The sequence below is a fragment of the Rhinolophus sinicus genome, chromosome 2 (genome assembly GCF_057876585.1).
Source record: "Rhinolophus sinicus isolate RSI-liver-muscle chromosome 2, RSI-T2T, whole genome shotgun sequence".
Taxonomy (NCBI): domain Eukaryota; kingdom Metazoa; phylum Chordata; class Mammalia; order Chiroptera; family Rhinolophidae; genus Rhinolophus; species Rhinolophus sinicus.
The window spans coordinates 36,132,728-36,151,281 of NC_142502.1; the positions used below are offsets into that span (position 1 = coordinate 36,132,728).

General features: G+C 35.8%; 1 protein-coding gene across 6 annotated transcripts in view; it reads right to left on the bottom strand.

Moving 5' to 3' along the window:
* The window catches only part of PKIB (cAMP-dependent protein kinase inhibitor beta), a 98,344-nt gene that overhangs the window by 51,856 nt on the left and 27,934 nt on the right, over nucleotides 1–18,554 (bottom strand). For 2 of the 6 annotated variants that reach the window (XM_019740967.3, XM_019740964.3), the window contains exon 3: nucleotides 10,073–10,188. The exons of the other annotated variants lie outside the window; for them this stretch is intronic. The gene's annotated coding sequence lies outside the window, so the exon portion shown is untranslated. The remainder of the gene's footprint in view (nucleotides 1–10,072; nucleotides 10,189–18,554) is intronic. 6 annotated transcript variants of the gene reach the window in all.

The window sequence follows — 18,554 nt, forward strand, 5'->3', positions numbered from 1 at the left end:
GTTGCGCTGGACGCGACAATCTTTGATTAAAAAATACACAAAAATGGCTTGAGATGAACCAAATATCCCATAACAGCTTGTATTTCTAGTGCTTCCTGGTGCTACCTCATGACCTGGTGCTATATTAACAGACACAGGGCAAAGGAAGTCAGACCGTCATGAAGTCATCACCACATTTATTCATGCCCAGAAATCCCCACACACTCGAAGACAGAGATGTATTAGAATCACTAGAGTACCTATTTCCATGAAGTTTTTCAAAGCAAAGGAAGTGGATAAGAAATGGTACAATCAGGATAAGGGAAACAATAGAAATAGGCGTAAGAAATTGAGCTATTAAACTAAACCTCCATGATTCTTTCCTTAAGCTTTTCTCTTGGAAAGTAGCAAAACATGGAAACTGGACTCAGACATCCTTGAGTCATGCTAGCTGGCTGGCTCTGTATCTTTGGGCAAGTTATACACCCTGTTTAAATTTCGACCCACTCATTAGTAAATGAGACTAATAATTCCACCAATTTTATAAAGAAAACATTTGGTAATTTTTATCATTACTAATCTCAATGCCACTTCACTCATGGGAAGAGACATTCCTCCATACCTCTGTTTTTTGTTTTTAAACCAGAAAGAAAGAAAGCCAGCTGCAAAATGTGTCAGCTTTAAAAAGTAGCCATAGTGCCATAGCCTCACTTTGACTATATGCAAGTGGATGAAAAAGAGTAAATCCTTTGCAAACATTGCTGATGAGAATTTTTCCAAAATGTTCTAATCCCTTTTTCCTGTTTGGTCAATAGAAAATACAGAACATGACAATATAGTTTTAATCATTGAGTCCCCTGCCATTTTTAATGGTCATTATTCTGAATATCAAATATTATTAGGATGATCTTTCTTACAAACACTGTAAACTAATAAATATACCAAAATATCCTTTTATAATGTATAAAGCAAGTTCACAGCGCTGACTAGATCCCCTTATAATGTCATAATGTCATCTTATTCTTTTGCTTCATTTTGTTTCATATTCCATATGTGAAATTTCAGACATCTAAAAAGCCATCTATTATGCCCTAAGTCTTTTCTTCTCGAACTGAAATAAGTATCAACTATACATAGTTTGATTATTTTCAAAACCTTTTCCAAATTGCTATTCAGCAGTTAAATTTTTGAACCTGAATATAGTTATTTATTTTTAAGGCTGACAAATTTCACATTGTTGATTTCAGTTCATCATTCGGGTCTGAGATAAATATCAACTCAACAAACGTCCATTTCATCTTGTGTCATCAACAAAGTTGAAAAAAAATGCCTTTTGATATGAAAAAAAGCGCCGCCAAGAACAATGCTACGGTGAATATCACTAGAGATTTTCCTCTACCTTGAAATGGGCCCATTCAAGAAAGAAAGGTAAATTTCATATATACATTTTGGATCTGAAGACTTAATATGGTTAATTTAGGATGGCAATACTTTACAAATTTATCCACAAATTCAAACACAAGCCCCATCAAAATCCCAGCTTACTTTTCTGCAGAAATTGATAAACTGATTCTAAAATCCAATGGGAATATACAAAATGTAAAATAGCCAGAACAGTCTTACAAAAATCACAAAGTTGGAGGACTCACATGTCTCAATTTCAAAAGTTACTACAAAGTTATAGTAATCAAGACAGTCTGACACTGACATAACATAGACATATAGATCAATGGAATAAAATTGAGGGTCTAGACAAAAAGAAACATACATTTATTACCAATTAATTTTCAACAAGAGTTTCAAGACAATTCAATGGAAAAAAGAACAGTCTTTTTAACAAATGGTGCCAGGCAACTGGACATCAAGATGCAAAAGAATGAAGTCAGATATGTATCTCACACAATACACAAAAACTAACTCAAAATGGATATATATCTAAATGTAAGAGCTAAAACTGTAAAACGTTTAAAAGAAAAAAAAAGAGTAAAGTTTCATGACCTTGGGTTAGGACATAGTTTCTGAGATGACACCAAAAGCACAAGTGATAAAAGAAAAAATAGGTAAATTGAACTTAGCCAAAATTTAAAAATTTTGCACATGAAAGGACACCATCAAAAAGTGAAAAGATTATCCATGGAAGTGGAGAAACTATTTGCCAATCATATATCTGATAAGTGACTTGTACCTAGAGTATATAAGCGCTTCTACAATTAAATAATAAACGATAAATAACTCAATTTAGAAAATGGGCAATGGATATTAAAGCCATTTCTCCACATGGTCAATAAGTACATGAAAAGATGTGCAACATCATTAGCCATTAGGAAAATGCAAATTAAAAGCACAGTGAAATACCACTTCACACCCACCAGGATGGTTATAATAAAAAAAGAGTGACAAATGTTGGCAAGGATGTGGAGAAACTGAAAGCCTTATTCAATGTGGTTAGAATGTAAAATTGTGCAGTCTCGTTGGAAAATAATTTATCAGTTCCTCAAATTGTTAAACATAGTGTTACTATGTGACCCAGCCAATGGACTCCTAGGTATATACCCAAATGTCCCTCAACTGATGAACACATAAACAAAATGTAACGTATCTTTACAATGTAATGTTATTCAGCACTGAAAAGGAATGAAGTGCTACAACATGGATGAACCTTGAAACCATTACAGCTAAATGAAAGAAAACACATGGATGGATCCATTTGTACAAAATGTCCAAAATATGCAAATTTATAGAGACAACTTAGGCTTATGGTTTCCTAGGGCTGGTGGGGGTGGTGGTTTGGGGTAACTGGAGAGTCACAGTCAATGGTTTTAGGGTTTCTGTTTGTGGTGATAAAAATGACCTACAGTTGATTGTGATGATGGGACATGAATATACTAGAAAACACTGAATGTATACTTTAAATGGATGACTATGATTGTGAATTATATGCCAATAAAGACATTTTTTTTTTAAAGTTAAATAAATTTACTGCAAAACATCCTCAGAGGATATTAAAGTTCAGTATGAACATCTGGGAGGAATGAATGTGCAATATGGCCAATCAAGTTATCCATAGAGCCATTTGTATGTAAACTATTTTGAAAAACACTTTGATTGTAGATCCCAACTTGAGCCTTTCTCTTTTTTCTAAACGCAGGATGTAGATATAGGATGTCAGGATGTTACATTTACCATATTTTGTATATGTTCTACCTTTTGTAGAACATGTTTTCTTCTAAAACAGTAAGAAATGCCTGTATATTCTTCTAAAATAGTAAGAAACATCTCTATGTGTATAAATATTCAATATATAAATATGAATGCTTTGTATATAGGAAGGTTTATTAAATGGGTGAGTTTTTATATGAATGGTAATATTGATTGCAGATAAACGTCAATCACTGACATTTTCTCCTCTATGCATTTACACCTCAGTTCCAAATCTGTTTCCTTGAAGAAGCCACACATTGCAACATGAAAACATGCTCTCATTGGTCACTTAATAATAGACATAATCATCCTTTAGACCACAAAATGACATGGAAAGGGGGTTGCCTCATTTTATTTTGAGCAAGTATTTGTGCTTAATGAAACAGGAATTTTTTAGCGTGAGTAACCATATGCTTATTTAATTCCAAGATATTCATGCCTTTTATGCTTTCCAGTGACTATCATTCTATACATGCAGCCTAAGCAAGGAGGACATGAGTGGTTTCGTTTATAAGAGAACAACAGATCAGAACTATAGAATTCTAGAGTTGGAAGGTGCCTTAGAGAAGAATACATTTAAGTCTTTAATCTCAATTCTCTAATTTCAGAATTGGGGTCTCAATTGCCGCAGTCTCTGAATGAGTTGCCAAGATGAAGAGTAGAGGCAGAATTAGAAACCAGGTCTTCTGAGATCCTCGCCAGTGTTCTTTTCTCTACATCATATTGTCTTTCAATACATAAGGCAACACAGGCTTCTTTGCTCTTGACCATGTTGTCAAAAACAATGAATGTGCATGAAAGTATGATAAACCCACCATGTTTCCTGGGGCTTTTCTCATGCACGTCAGCGTCCTCTAGGTTCTGCTGTGTTCAGAAAACACTTGCAGATGATTCGATGCTTGGTCTTCTCATTCATTCAGAAATTTGTCTGACATTTCCAATTTATTTGTAAAGAAAAACTAAAGTACGGAATTAATTTTCATGCTCTTTCAGAATATTTTAATATCATGCTACACAGGATAAATGTTTTCATTTTTTCTTTTCAATTTGTGCAGCTCTTTCTATTGTTGACTGTCATTCTCTGTGTCTTTTTACAGAAAAGTTTCTTGGTTTTAACTTTTTTTCTTTATTTGTATACTCTAAAGATAGCATAAGGAGAAATCTCTGAGCTAATAGATTTACAATGCTTCACTTCTGCAATTACAAATTCCTCTCCTGCTACTTCATTAAATCAATTCTAGTCACATACATGGACAACATTACCCAAAAAATGTTTACTAAATTAGAATTTCAGATGCTAGTTAAGAATATATCTCCCTTCAAACAGTGAAATTCTTGCCATAATAATCCTTGCTTAGTGATGACAGAATAATGTTTGCCTTTACTGAGTTAAAGCTTATTCAGTGGTTAGGTAGAAAAGAAATACCAAGTACCTATAGATAAAACATATAACAGGCAATGGTCTTGCAGGATGATTTCCCACTTAGTTTGATTTATCAATAGATTCATATTTCAAAATGTTTTTTAAAAGCATAGTTAAATTTTGCATAACCTCTGAGGGAAACAGCATGGTAAGAGCTGAATATTCCTGATGCCAATAATTTTGAAAATATGTACTAACTCTCTAGCTATAAATTTAAGAACACATTCAAGTGTATTTTATGTGTGTATATAAAACCTCATTAATTTTGTTATGTAAATTAATGGAGTAAATAAAATTCTAATGTGAGGTAGAGATCTTCAAACTCATCAATAAAAAAGTTATTCTAAAGTATTTAGAAGTATCCATTTCCATGTAAATAATACGTAAATAAAAACATCTTTATTCATTCGAGAACGCCATCTGACTTCAATGTGGTAATATCCAGCTTTTTGTTCCTCATGAAAAAAATTGCTTTGATTAAAAATATTAAATAATTCAAGTCTACTATTTAATATTATTATAAAATGTTAGTTCCATTAGGCTATGATTCTATTGCATTCAAAACTATGTCTCCAGTATCTAGAAGAGTGCCAGGCAGATGGTAAGTAGATGCTTAATAAAAAGTTGTCAAATGAATATTAAATAAATGAATAACTGTAATTGTTAATATAAATATCTAACATTACCAAGTGCTTCAAATTTTCCAGGAACTATGCCAAACTCTCTATTTTGTTGCTTTTCATCCTGAAATAGCCCTATTGGAGAGGAACCACTGTCATCTCCATTTTATAGATGACACTCAGTTCAATGAGGCTAGGTAAATACAAAAGGTTGCCCATTCAGAAAGGTTGAGTATTTAACCAAGTTCTCCCTGATTGCAGAGCCTGAGCTTAAACCCTACTCTGCAGTAACAGTAATGCTACTAATAATATTAGCAATGATATAATAATAATAATGATAGTAATAATAATAATAATAATATTGTTGAGCCATCCCTGCATGCTATATATGATTTTAAGCCTCATATATCTTAACTCATCTGATCTTAACAATCTTATAAATCAGATATTACTACCCCCAACTTAAAGATGAGCACAAAGTATGCTATTATGGTTTTCCCTCATTTATTTTCAATTACTAGGCTTGTTTTTGTTATGGTCCTTTTTTGAGTAATAAACCAAAGAAGAAACGTAAAATTTTGGTCTTCCCCAAATATTTGGTTCCAAGTCCTACATTTGGTGGGGCCCTGACTAACCAATAAACATATAATAAAAATAACTTCTACTGAGCAACTGAAATATGCTAGTCAACTAAAAGGAATTATTATCATTGTCCTCTTAACATTCTCAAGATAGATATGATTATCCTCATTTCAATGTGGAGAAAACTGAAGCTGGGTAAGGTTGCCCAAGCCACAAGCTACTTGGTGTCAGGGTCAAGATTCAAACACAGGTGTTGAGTCCAGTCCAAACACACTAACCAATTATTACTGGTGCTGCTCGTTTTCTGGAGATAAAGATTTTCCTAGACCTTTGGCAAAGTAGAATTAACTCATTCCTGAACCTGCTTCCCAAAAGTAGCCTCTTCTCTATGTGCCTTGTCACTGTGATATCAGTGGCACATCAAAGCAATAAAGACAAAAGGGCACACATCACTGGACTTCATTTCAGTAGGACCCAGTGTAGTTCCTGGACAAGAAATCCATTGATAAGTTATCTGATTCATTTCTACTCCATCTTCTCACGGAATATAGTGCCTTATGGTTGTGATACTGCATTTTTCATGTTTTATCATATCCAAAGTTGACCAAATCCAGTCATAGGAATATCTCATTAATTCCTACAACTTTTCTCAGATAACAATACACTTTGTTTATTTTATGATGACTTGTATAAGAAAAGACATAATTAGAAAGAATGCTGAAAACTTATTTCCCTATTGAAGAGACCCATGTTTCCTCCAGATACCTTGTTTTCAGTGACCCCTGTTTCAAATTGAAGGTTAGAAGTTACAGCGGCCAGGAATGGTCCTGAATCAGCTCTGCTCTTGCTAAGAACATGAGGCTCTCCCCTGGCCTTAATTTAGACAGAGTTCTACATATAGAAAGTCCCTACTACCAAGGAAAAGTAAAGCATGAACTCAACCTTGTTAACTTCCATTGTAACGCGTATATTACATCATGAAAGCAATAATTGCAATCTTGAAAAAAAGGCAAAATGAATGGAAACAATTAGTGAAAAGTTAAGTCAGGCAATCAGATTTATTGCACCTCAAGGGATAATATTTAAGTTATAATCTTAAAGCTCTCAAAACCTAAGCCAACATATTTCCTACTCTGTTTTAGAGTAATATATAGCCCAAAATTATACACATACACACACAGTGTAGAGTAATATATAGCCCAAAATTATACACACACACACAGTGACAAAAAATGTACACATATTTTAAGAAAGGAAAAATCTATTATACTTGTAATACAATGATTGACGCTAGCATTCGTTTGATTAACACCATGTTTTGAGTGAACGTCATAATACATATTGCTATCCTAATTCAATTCAACTTCGAAAAGAAATACATAGATAACGTGTCTTAAAATGTGTGCTTTTTTTGGCACCCCCAATATGTATATAGATGTATAGACAGAAACATACACACATACACACACATGAGCATGTGCGTGTGTGTGTAATTTATGTGTGTATATCATTACTTTTCTGAATGTGTAAATTGAATCTGACCCATCATTTAGTAAGGATCATTAAATTAGCATAATTATATAGTAACTAAGCCACTGCCCATATGTACAGATGCTGTCAAGGCATAATAATAAATAACATCATCCAAACTAATTTTGCATATATAGTATCTAATATTTCCTACTAATTATTCCAGCACTAGCACAAAACCCACTAATTCCAAAAATATTTTAGAGACCTTCAGAAAATTGAAAGCACACAATATTTCTAATTATTCTCAATTAGTAAACTAAGGGTCCTGGCAGATTTTTCTTTGAAATTTGCCTGAAAGCCTAATAAATTTAATTTTAATGTATATCTTAATCAACATGACATAAAGAGCTTATTCCAGAGATTCAGGATAGCAGCAGAGAACTAGAATTTGTGACTGTTTCTTTAAGGTTATCATACACACCACCACATAGCTGATATTTAACAAAGCCTTATTTTTAGTCCCTTAATTGCTCAAGCAAAAGCTGCGTGGTTCCTGCATCTGTGAAGCTGTAGTGAGAGAACTTCTTTCGGTTATATCACTACATTGAGATGTGGGTTAAAGCCAATGTTTAAGTTGAATTACTCCCTAATCTTTCAAAGCTTAGAAACACACAGCTGAAAAGAACTCAATAAATATCAATACAGTTTGCTGGAAACATCAGTGTAAGAAAGATCTGACACAGTTCTAAGGTGAAAAAGGAAGCAGCCTGCAGATATCCCCCAAAACAAGAGATAATCCAAATACTTCGGTAATCATTCACTCATAAATACCCCTCACTACTAATTCTACATATTAACCTGAAAACTAAAGCTAAATTAGCTCCAAAATATCATCTTAACATCCATCATTGATATCAATAAAAAGTAACTAATGACATTAACATTAATCACAATATTAAATTATGATGAATAGCTGCATTTTTGGTATAAACGCAATCACCAAACCTACTGCAAGCCAATTGAATAATAACTCTAAAAATATAAAGAACATTTCTAAACATTTTTTTGCAATATTCATGAGAGCTCAAAGAATTAAGTAGCCCAAAGCAGCAATTTTAGACTCAGGTTGGATAAATGGGAAAGACAAGAGCAACCAACTGAAAGCTTTCATTGTCACTCATTCATTCATTTAACAAATATGTATTGAATAACTAGAAGCTAGTGGGGGTGGGTGGGTAACGTGGTAAACAAGAAAGACAAGATCCTAAAGACTAAGGGAGATTACAGAATATATAAGTAATCAAATACATAATTTGTAGTTTTACTGAGGGCAATGAAGGGGGGAAATAAATTGTTAGAGAATAATGAGAACTCAAGGATGATCTAAATTAGATGAAGAAATTAGAGACAGCCTCGCTAAAGAGGTGAACCCAGTGGAGCTGTACATGACAAATGTATTAAGTGTGCCTTGGAGAAAGCATGTGGATCGCCAGTGACCTTATCTTCACTGATAATTTACTTTTACCCACATGCCAGTGTCCTCAGTACCATATCTGTAACACAGGGATGCCCTTGTTTCTCCTCTCTTCTACTCACAGGAGTCCCAACTTTTCCATCAACGTCCTTGCCCCCTCACTTCTCCCAGCTGGGCTTGTCATTGGCTGGCTGTATGTCTAAAGCTATAACTCAGTAGTCCTGCTGCGTTATGGGACCAAGGTCAGAGGAGTGAGAACCAGCCAGCTGACACGCATGGGGACAAATCTCAGTGCTGATAAATCAGTTTGGCTAAGAAGCTGTTCATGACATTATAGGAGCAATATCTTACCACAATAGTTAGGCAAATTTATTTTTCTCAAATTCAAATACTATATTTAAAATCTCTTTAGGTGGAGAAATTTTATTTAGTTCCCTATGAACTGGTCCTTTCCAATTATTTAGGAATATGCTTAAAATCTTAGTGTTTAGTTTACCTAAAATAAAAATGAGATTTATGCTATCATTGCTACCCATATTCTTAAAAAGAGGCAACTAACTGTTGGCTAGTTCATCATGGTGTCCCTAGAAAATAAATATATAGGCAATCTAAAAACTTCTTACTTGATCTGTATAAGCAGCAGAGTTCTAGGACTAGTGAACAGCTGTCTATTTTGAATTATCCAAACAGAGTCACAATCTCTCAATCAATTCTTAGTCTTGACCTAGTTTACAAACCCAGATCCATGAATGATGGGCAGGCTGGCTCCCCTTGAGAAACTGTTATACTAACAAAAATTCATATTGTTGATCTTTTTCCCAGCTCTCCAAAAGAACCTACAACCATTTACTAGGGCAACTGCATACTAGGGAAAGGAAAATAGTCAGGCTCTTTACAGATTACTGGACACTGACTTTGAAGTGACACTAGTATCAAGAGATCCAAAATGTCACTTGGACCACTAGTTGGAGAAAGGGCTTATGGAAGTCAGGTGATCGGTGGAGTTTTAGCTCAGGTTGGTCTCACAGTGGGTCCAGTGGGTCCCTGAACCCAGCCTATGGCCATTTCCCCAGTTCTGGAATGTATGATTGACATGAACATACTTAGCAAATGGCAGAATCATATTGGTTCCCTGACCTGTACAATGAGAGTTACTGTGGTAGGAACAGCCAAGTAGAACCCACTAGAACTGCTTCTACTTAGAAAAACAGTAACCAAAAACAAAACTGCATTCCTGGAGGGACTGCAAAAATTTGTGCCACCATCAAGAACTTAAAGGCCATAGGGATGGTGATTCCCACCACATCCCCTTTAACTCACCTATTTGTCCTGTGTAGGGACTTCTACCTCAGAGAAATTCCTAGAGGGTCTAGTGGCGTGGAGCATGTGGACACACTCCTTCCAAGGTGAAGGTTAAGCTGTGGCATCTGGCCTTCCTACAACCAAAAGAGAAGCACAATGCCTGGTGGGCCTTTTGGATTTTGGAAGCCACATATTCTTCACATGGATGAGCTACTTTGGCCCATTTACTGGGTGCCCCAAAAAGCTGCTAGTTTTGAGTAGAGCCAGAACAAGAGAAAGTTCTGCAACAAGGCCAGGCTGCTGTTTAGATGATCCAGCACATCGCATAGCACTTGAAGTGCCAGTGGCAGAACAGAGAGGCTGCTTGGAGCCTCTGTGAGGCTCCTCCAGGTGAATCACAATGCAAACCCTCAGGATTTGGAAGAAAACTCTACCGTCCTCTGCCCACAACTACTCTCCTTTTGAAAAACAGCTTTCAGCTTACTACTGGACCTTAATAGAAAATAAACGACTAACCATGGGCCACCAAATTACCATGAGATCTGAGCTGCCCGACATGAACTAGATGTAGGACCCACCAAGCCACAAAACTGGGCCTGTACAACAGCACTCCAATCAACTAGAAGAGGTAGATATGAGATTGGGCTCAAGCAGGCCCTGAAGGCATAAGTAAATGTCATGAGGAAGTGGTACAAATGCCCATGGCTTCTACTCCTATTACGTTACCTTCTGTCTACCAGCCCATACCTGTTGCCTCATGGGGAGTTCCCTAAAACTAGTTGACTGAGGAAAACTTGAGCTAGGTTTACAGATGGTTCTGTATAATATGCAGGCACTACCCAAAATTGGACAGTTGGTACACTCCAGACCCTTTCTGACACATCTGTGAAGGACAATGTTGAAGGGAAATCCTCCCAGGGGGCAGAACTTTGAACAGTGCTGCTAGGTGTTCATTTGATGGGAAAGAGAAATGGCCAGAGGTACAAAACTGTGCTGACTTACAGACTGTGGTCTATGACTTCACTGGATGATCAGTAATTTGGAAAGAAAATAATTGGAAAATTGGTGATAAGGAAATTTGGGGAAGAGGTATATGGATAGAACCCTCTCAATGGGCAAAGAACATAGAGATATTTGTGTCTTATGTGAATGCTCACTAAAGGGTCACCTCAGCAGAGGGGGATGTTAATAACCCAATGGACAGGATGACCAATTTTGTGCATATTGTGCCTTTGCCATAACCACTGCTGTGATTGTCCAATGGGTGCATGATTAGCGGCCATGACGGCAGAGGTGAAGATTATACCTGGGCTCAGTAACATGGAATTGTTCTCACCAATGCTGACCTGGCTACAGCTACCACTGAGTGTACAATCTGCCAACAGAAGATACAGTACTGAGTTCCCAATATGGCACTATTCCCCAGGGAGGTCAGCCAACTACCTGGTGCCAGATTGATTATCCTGGACTGTTTCCATCATGGAAGGGGCAGAGTTTTATTCTTACTGCAATAAACCCTCTGGATATAGATTTGCTTCCCCTTCATGCAATACTTCTGCCAAAACCACTATACCTGAATTTAAAGAATGCCTTATGCATCACCATGGTATTCTACATAGCATGCTTCTTTTCAGGGAGCTCACTTCACACCATAGGAGGTCTAGCAATGCTCATGCACTAATATTACCATATCCTCCTACTCCCTCCAAAATGGGTCTCTGAATTTCAGGCCCCAGCCCCAAACCCAACCCTGGTCTCCCACTCTTTGTGATCAGACCTCTTTGTTTATCTGCCTGGATATCTATTGCCTACTTCCAGACTCTCTGTCACCATGGCCTGCCCACCTGCTGGGACACCATCTGTTACACCTTGCTGGTCTTCCTGGACTCCTTCCTACCCCTTGCCTTTCAGGACTGCCTCCTCCTGTTGCCAACATCATTCTCCCTAAATAATAAGCCCACTGGCCTGGCTGGACTTTCTCCCATCAGCTGAAATAAGCTCCAATTTCAGTTGCCTCTTTCACACTGGTGGGCATGTCCTGTCTTTAACAAACAAACTAATCTATCCCTCTACCACCAAGCTCTTATTCTGACATTAGACTACTCTATGCCATATAAAATATTTAAATTTAACAGGTTTCAAGCTTAATTAAAAGAAACTGTGAATTGTTTAACAAAGAGTTATGGGTGTGTGATAAGTCTAAAAAGATAGAAGTCATGTACCAACCTGCACTAAAGAAACCTGATAAACAGTGGAATATTTTCACTGACACCACAAGCTATCATCAAATTGTTTTCCAAGCAGCTTGCCATCTAATGGCACATTTATAAAGACAGAAATTGAAAAATAATAAATTACATTAACCCTTTAGAAGATGAACAAAATAACAAAATGTCTACACAATGTGAAAACAAGTTCCAAGACCAATTAATAGGTGCTGTCACAGTCTATATACAACTATGAGATACTGTATATAGACATTTTGCCTAGATTTTAAAGCAAATCTTTAGTTATACATATGTGCCTTAATTTAAAACAAATGACCAAAAAAAATCAATGGTTGATCATATAGCCCTAACACTGCATAGAAACTGTTTTCACCAGCATAAGTTTAATAAGTTAAAGGTGTGTTTTATAAAAGGCAAGAAACAGAAACTTAAAATGATACAATCTTCAAACTGGACTCTTATAGACATCAAATCCAGTGAAGTCCAATCACATTAAATTTTTATGAAACAGTCATATCGGCACTATTCTAAGTGCTTTACAAATATCAACTGATTTAATCTTCTTAGTAATTTTTTAAGACAGATTCTATTTACAGATGAGAACCTGAGACAGAGAGGTTAAGTAATTTGCCTAAGGGCAAACAGCTAATTAATGACACACATGGGACTCAAATTTGGCAACCAATGATTTGATCCACTGCTCTGTGCTGTACCTCTGAATAACAGACTTAATAAGACTCATGTAGCTAGACAATGGCAAAGAAAGGTATAGAATAGAGATTAGATTTTCAATATTCAGTGCTCTTTCCACCAAATCTTTTATGATGTTAAAATGTTCACCTAGTGTCAGAAAGACTATGAAATCCCATATGATGGGCTGGTAAATTGCCATAAGCAAAACAGCCAAATAAATATTATATATAACATTGAAATTACAACTTGATGTGATGTGATTAAGCTATGATATGCATTTAAATACTCAAAATAGATTCCACAAATTAACACACAATAATTTTAAATGAAGTGGCTCATTTTGGGGTGGCCCGCTAGTAGTCAGCTCAAAGTTGAGTCATGTTCCACATGATATATGAATCACAAATAACCACAAACTAAACAAAACCAAAGAGGAGCTTCCTTCACAGATAGGCAATGTGGATATCACTTTGAGGGCCATCATCCTTTTAGCCACCCTTCAGCAGCCATGCCCACACATACTGAACTGTTAGGCACTGAAGACTTTAATAATAATCAGCAGCTGAAATATTCATGACGTCTTCCAGCAATTTTAAAATATATCATCTGAGACAATAACAAAAATCAGCTTATGTGCACGTTTTGGACAATGATTTCATCTTTTCAAAAGTTACATCCTTGAGAGGTTGTATTTAAAAACAACCATAAGCACTTATACTTTCCTAACAATTGTTGTTGTTGTTTTATGACTATAGTTGCAATTTCTAACCTACAAGGTAGGATAAGAAGTTGGCATTAATCCAAAATGTTATATGTTCTCAAGCATCTATAAATTAGGATTTTACAGGTTGAACTTATTTGTAAAACAATCAAATTACATAATTTTATTAAGAACTTAATTTGGTAAAACTTGATATATAACACATACTAAATCTTTACTTTCAATGCATCATTTATCTTATATAGAGCATTTTAGCAATTAAATTATATTTCCAGCAGGTAGTCGAGAATACTTGTTTTGTTTATCTTGGAAAAGCAAAAACAAATTTGAAATAAGTAAAATTTAAAAATTATTTGCAAGCCTTTTAGTCCTAGGAGTTGTATTAGAAGTTTAAAATAAAAACGAAATGATGAATTATTTGTCCTAACTCCATGAACTATAAATGACATAATTACAATACCACCCTACTATGAAGGACACCTGAGATTGGACCAGGTTGAAGGAAATTACAGACCTGAGTTGGAACTGAAAACCCTTGGATAATTAATGAGTCAGTTCTCTGTCTCCCATACAATCTTGGGAGACACCCAAACCTTGCAGAAACAGATATGTCACATTCATTAACTAGCCAGCTGTTAATTGAACTAAGGCAACACTAAGCTGACAAGTAACTGGAAAAGACATGACTTCTGATCCCCAGTGAAACCTGACTTACCTAGCCACTTCCCACTACCTACTGGGACAAATAGGATGGAGTACTTTATCTAGTGGAAAGAGGCAGTAATTAAGTTTATCTGGGAAAGAAGAGAGCAAGCATAAGGAAAAAATGATGGATTAAAGCCATTCAGTAACTAACCATTCTGAAGGCAGGATATCAAGCATTTCCCTGGTGAGGTGGCCCTCAGAATCCATTATCTTACTTCTCTACATCTTTAAACATAAGAAGCAGCATGAAGAAAAGAAAAATGGACTGGAAAGCTATATATGTCTTCAATATCTTACCCCATGCAATTGTTTGCTTTTGAGATTTGGGCTGGGTATTTCAAGGAGTGCCGTTAAATCAGCTGTGTAACCCAGAAAGCCATTTCACTCCCTCAGCCTTGCTTTCTTCAAACACAGGGTGATCCTCCATTGCGATTTCCCTGGGAAAGTCCTAGTTTATTTACATTTTCCTTGATATCCCTTCTGGCTTAGCTTTTGTCATTTTCAAAAAGTCCCAGTGTTGACAATGTATAAAAGTGTAAACTAGAATGATGTTTTCCTCTAACTCTTCCAGCAATAACATCCTGTCATCCATGGGCCCCATTTAGGTGTAAGGAAGGTCACCAGATGTGAACAGCAAATGTCTAGTCAAGGAAAACAAATTTCAACAGGGAGAACAGAACTAGAACTATATATAACTACACAGATCTCAAAAACATCATGCTGTAAAAAGCAGAGAGATATTACTTTTGTAAATTTTAAAAATACAAACCAGGACTAAATATTGAAATAGTTATATAAATACATGAATAAAAGTATAAAATGGATTGGAACGATATAGACTAATTTATAAATGCTTCTAAAATGAGACTTAACTAATTGTACCATTTATTTCTTTAAAAAGAAAGACTTTCAGCAAATATTATAAAACAAAATAAGTGTCAATTCTGAGAAATGGGAGTTGATTTTATTCTTTTTTCATCTCTGCCTTGTTAAATGTCTCAATATATAAATACACTAATACAAAAACAGAACATGAACTACTGAATCAAAAAGTAGATGGAGCTAACCAAGGATAGGCCTGGAAAAGTGGCACAAAAGATTGAAATGGCTCATGTATTGCAGCTGATAAGCATAACTCACAGTCAACCACAGTGTTTTGAATTGATGTTACAGGCAATCACTGTATATTGCTTTCTGGGCTCCTGTTGGCATAACCTGGCTGTAGCACAACCACCTGAAGTCCCTTTGGCCTTTTTAATGGCTAATTCAAATTATTCAATGGTCAATGCTAACAACATGACTGAAACAAAGGAACTGATAGCAACACAGATAATTGGTTACAAACAAAGCCCCAGCGACTTTCAAATTTCATCCAAGTACATAAGCAGGCTTTCTTTGAACAGGTCATAACACATTGTCCAAGATCCTTTTTGATATAACAAATGGAGGTTGAGAATATACATCCCCCAGCATAATTCAAAGAGCTACAGACTGAGCTAAAAAACAAATCTTTCCAGCAACTAAGAAGAAATAATAAGCAAATGCTAACAAAATGGGACAATTAGCCCAATGTGTTTTCTAATGTGCATTTACTATTTCTCACCATACATTTTAGAAAGATGTTTCTACATTCCAGGATAGTGAGACACTATCTACATTAGTGGATATCATTTTTACTTTCTGAGTTTTTTAAGTCAGAACAAGTGTTTCCCAAAATGAGACTCTAGGTCACCATAACAGTACCATTTATTGAGTTCTAAACAGTTTAAATTAGTTCATTTAATTTAAATGAAATTTGGCCAAGGTCTATAAGTTAAGTGCAAAGCTGCTGGGCCTGACTCCAAAGCAGCCATAGAGTCCCTCATTGTGTTGTCTGTCTTCAGGGGAGCCCTTCTCACATCAATGATCTCAATAACGCATCCTGAAACTTTTGTCTTCATAGATGAGTTAATTACCAACCCTCCATCCCCAGCCCCTCAGCATCCCATACCCTGTTTCCTTGAAAAGAAGACCTAGATGGACAATCAGCTCTAATGCATCTTTTGGAGCAAAAATTAATATAAGATCTGGTATTATATTATATTATATTATATTGTATTATTATTAAAGACCCAGTCTTATATTATAGTAAAATAAGACCTGGTCTTATATTAACGTTTGCTCCAAAAGACGCATTAGAGCTGATTGTCCAGCTAGGTCTTATTTTCGGGGGAACACGGTATATGAATTGTTTGTGCTACATTCCTTCCTAGTGATACAAAGCTTCTGCAATCATCTCAGTTACCAGAGGTAACTTGTTATAATTTCAGGCAGCCATTCCTTTGATTAAATAAAAAAGTATCTTCCTCTGATTCCCATCCACTCAAACCAAGTTTTGCCTTCTCCGTCATGTAGAACAGATGATATTTCTTACATAATTGAAGAAAGTTAGCATGTCATCCCAGGACTTCCCCAAAGTACTAAATGTCAGTCACTCCTAAGAAGATGCTCTATGGGTCTCCTCATAGTCCTCCAGTCAATTTTTCACTAGATCAGCATTTCCATTCTGGCAGTTCACAAACCATGGGAAATTGTAAAGTCTATACCTCTGTGAGAGCTCACAAAAGGGCACAAGATAAATGGGGTAAGGGCTCAATAAATACTGAATGAATGAAGGAATGAAAGTATTAGTTTTGCAAACACTGTGAACATTAAATGATAACAATTTTGATCACTAACAATTAGTGCTAAACTGTCAATGACCACCTCCATTCATTGTATATATCCCTTTTTGTCTCCTTTAATAAGGTGTCTGTTTGTTCTGCTCTTTTGTTTCTTGGTTGTTTCACTTGTTTTGTTGCCCATTTCCCCCTCCATAACTCACCAATTATGAACAGTTTTTTAACAGTCTTTAAAAAGTGACAGTCTGGTTAGCATGAAAATTAACAAGATTCATTTCTTTATCTCTAGAGTTGTGCTTGCTTGATTTTGTTACTCTTACTTAACATAAAATAGGTAAGCTTCTCTTTTGCTTTTATTACTTATAAGAAGAAGAAAACATTTTATACATTTGTTTTGGTTACTTCCAGGCCTTTTTTTCTAAGGATGATCAATAATATATGTACTAAGTGTATAACTATGAACAAAATAAGATACATTCTTAAACCAATGTTTATTCAGCATGGGTATTAGAGCTAGGTCTAAGCTGTTTTTGTTTGTTTGTTTGTTTGTTTGTTGAGATTTGGACATTTCCAAGCATGTCTCATGAGCCAGCAGGATAGATCTGCCAAAGATATAACTTCACGAGTACCTAAAAGTCCTTATAAGATGGACACTGATAATGGCTAAGACCTCTAAGCTTCCTGAGCAAAAGCCACCTATTAACAGTCCTAGCCCCTGTGTTAGAGAGAGAAGAACCTCTTAGAAGGAAGAATCTCTGTATATTGATGGATAAAGAGAGTTGGAGGAAAAAACCTGACCCAAGGACAATAGTCAGGTTAGGAAGGAGTGGAAAACATGGCTGAATGCAGAACATTGTGCAAGTTGAGCCTGGAAGAAAAGTGCACCACAGACGAGACAGGTGGCGGGGCATGTGAGCTGAGGGATTGCTAGCAGAAAAGCGTGGAGCGGAGGGAGTGACCTCAGGAGGAACAGCAGTGGCCAGGAATCAACACATTGCCCAAGGACATGGAGAAAGACTGGATGTAACAGAAAGACTAGGAAGTTCATGGGCCTCTTGGTTACTCTTTCTCATGAGCTATTTGGGGCTTGAAGCAATTTTCCCACTAGGGAACAAGACAAAAATGTACTGTTTTGTTAGTGCTGATGTAAATTAACTGGCAGGCTGATAGCACCTGGAATGTTTTAAATAAATTCAAACTGTTTTCCTTTATTTCACTGTTCATTGACCATAATACATTTCCCTGTTCTATTTGTTTCTGGGGCCCCAGCATTAAAGGAGCAAAACTACTCTGGAAAAAGATGAAGAAAACAATCTTTGCTGTAATATACAATAAAAAGGAAATACTTCTCTCCAAATTTTATCAGTGTGTCACTCCTCTGCAATTATCTACTGCATAATTCAAGATAGGAAACTGGAATTATTTCATTTTTTATTAGTGATAACATGTTTTAATGTATTATAAAAATTCAGACATTATTCAATAATGTTGTA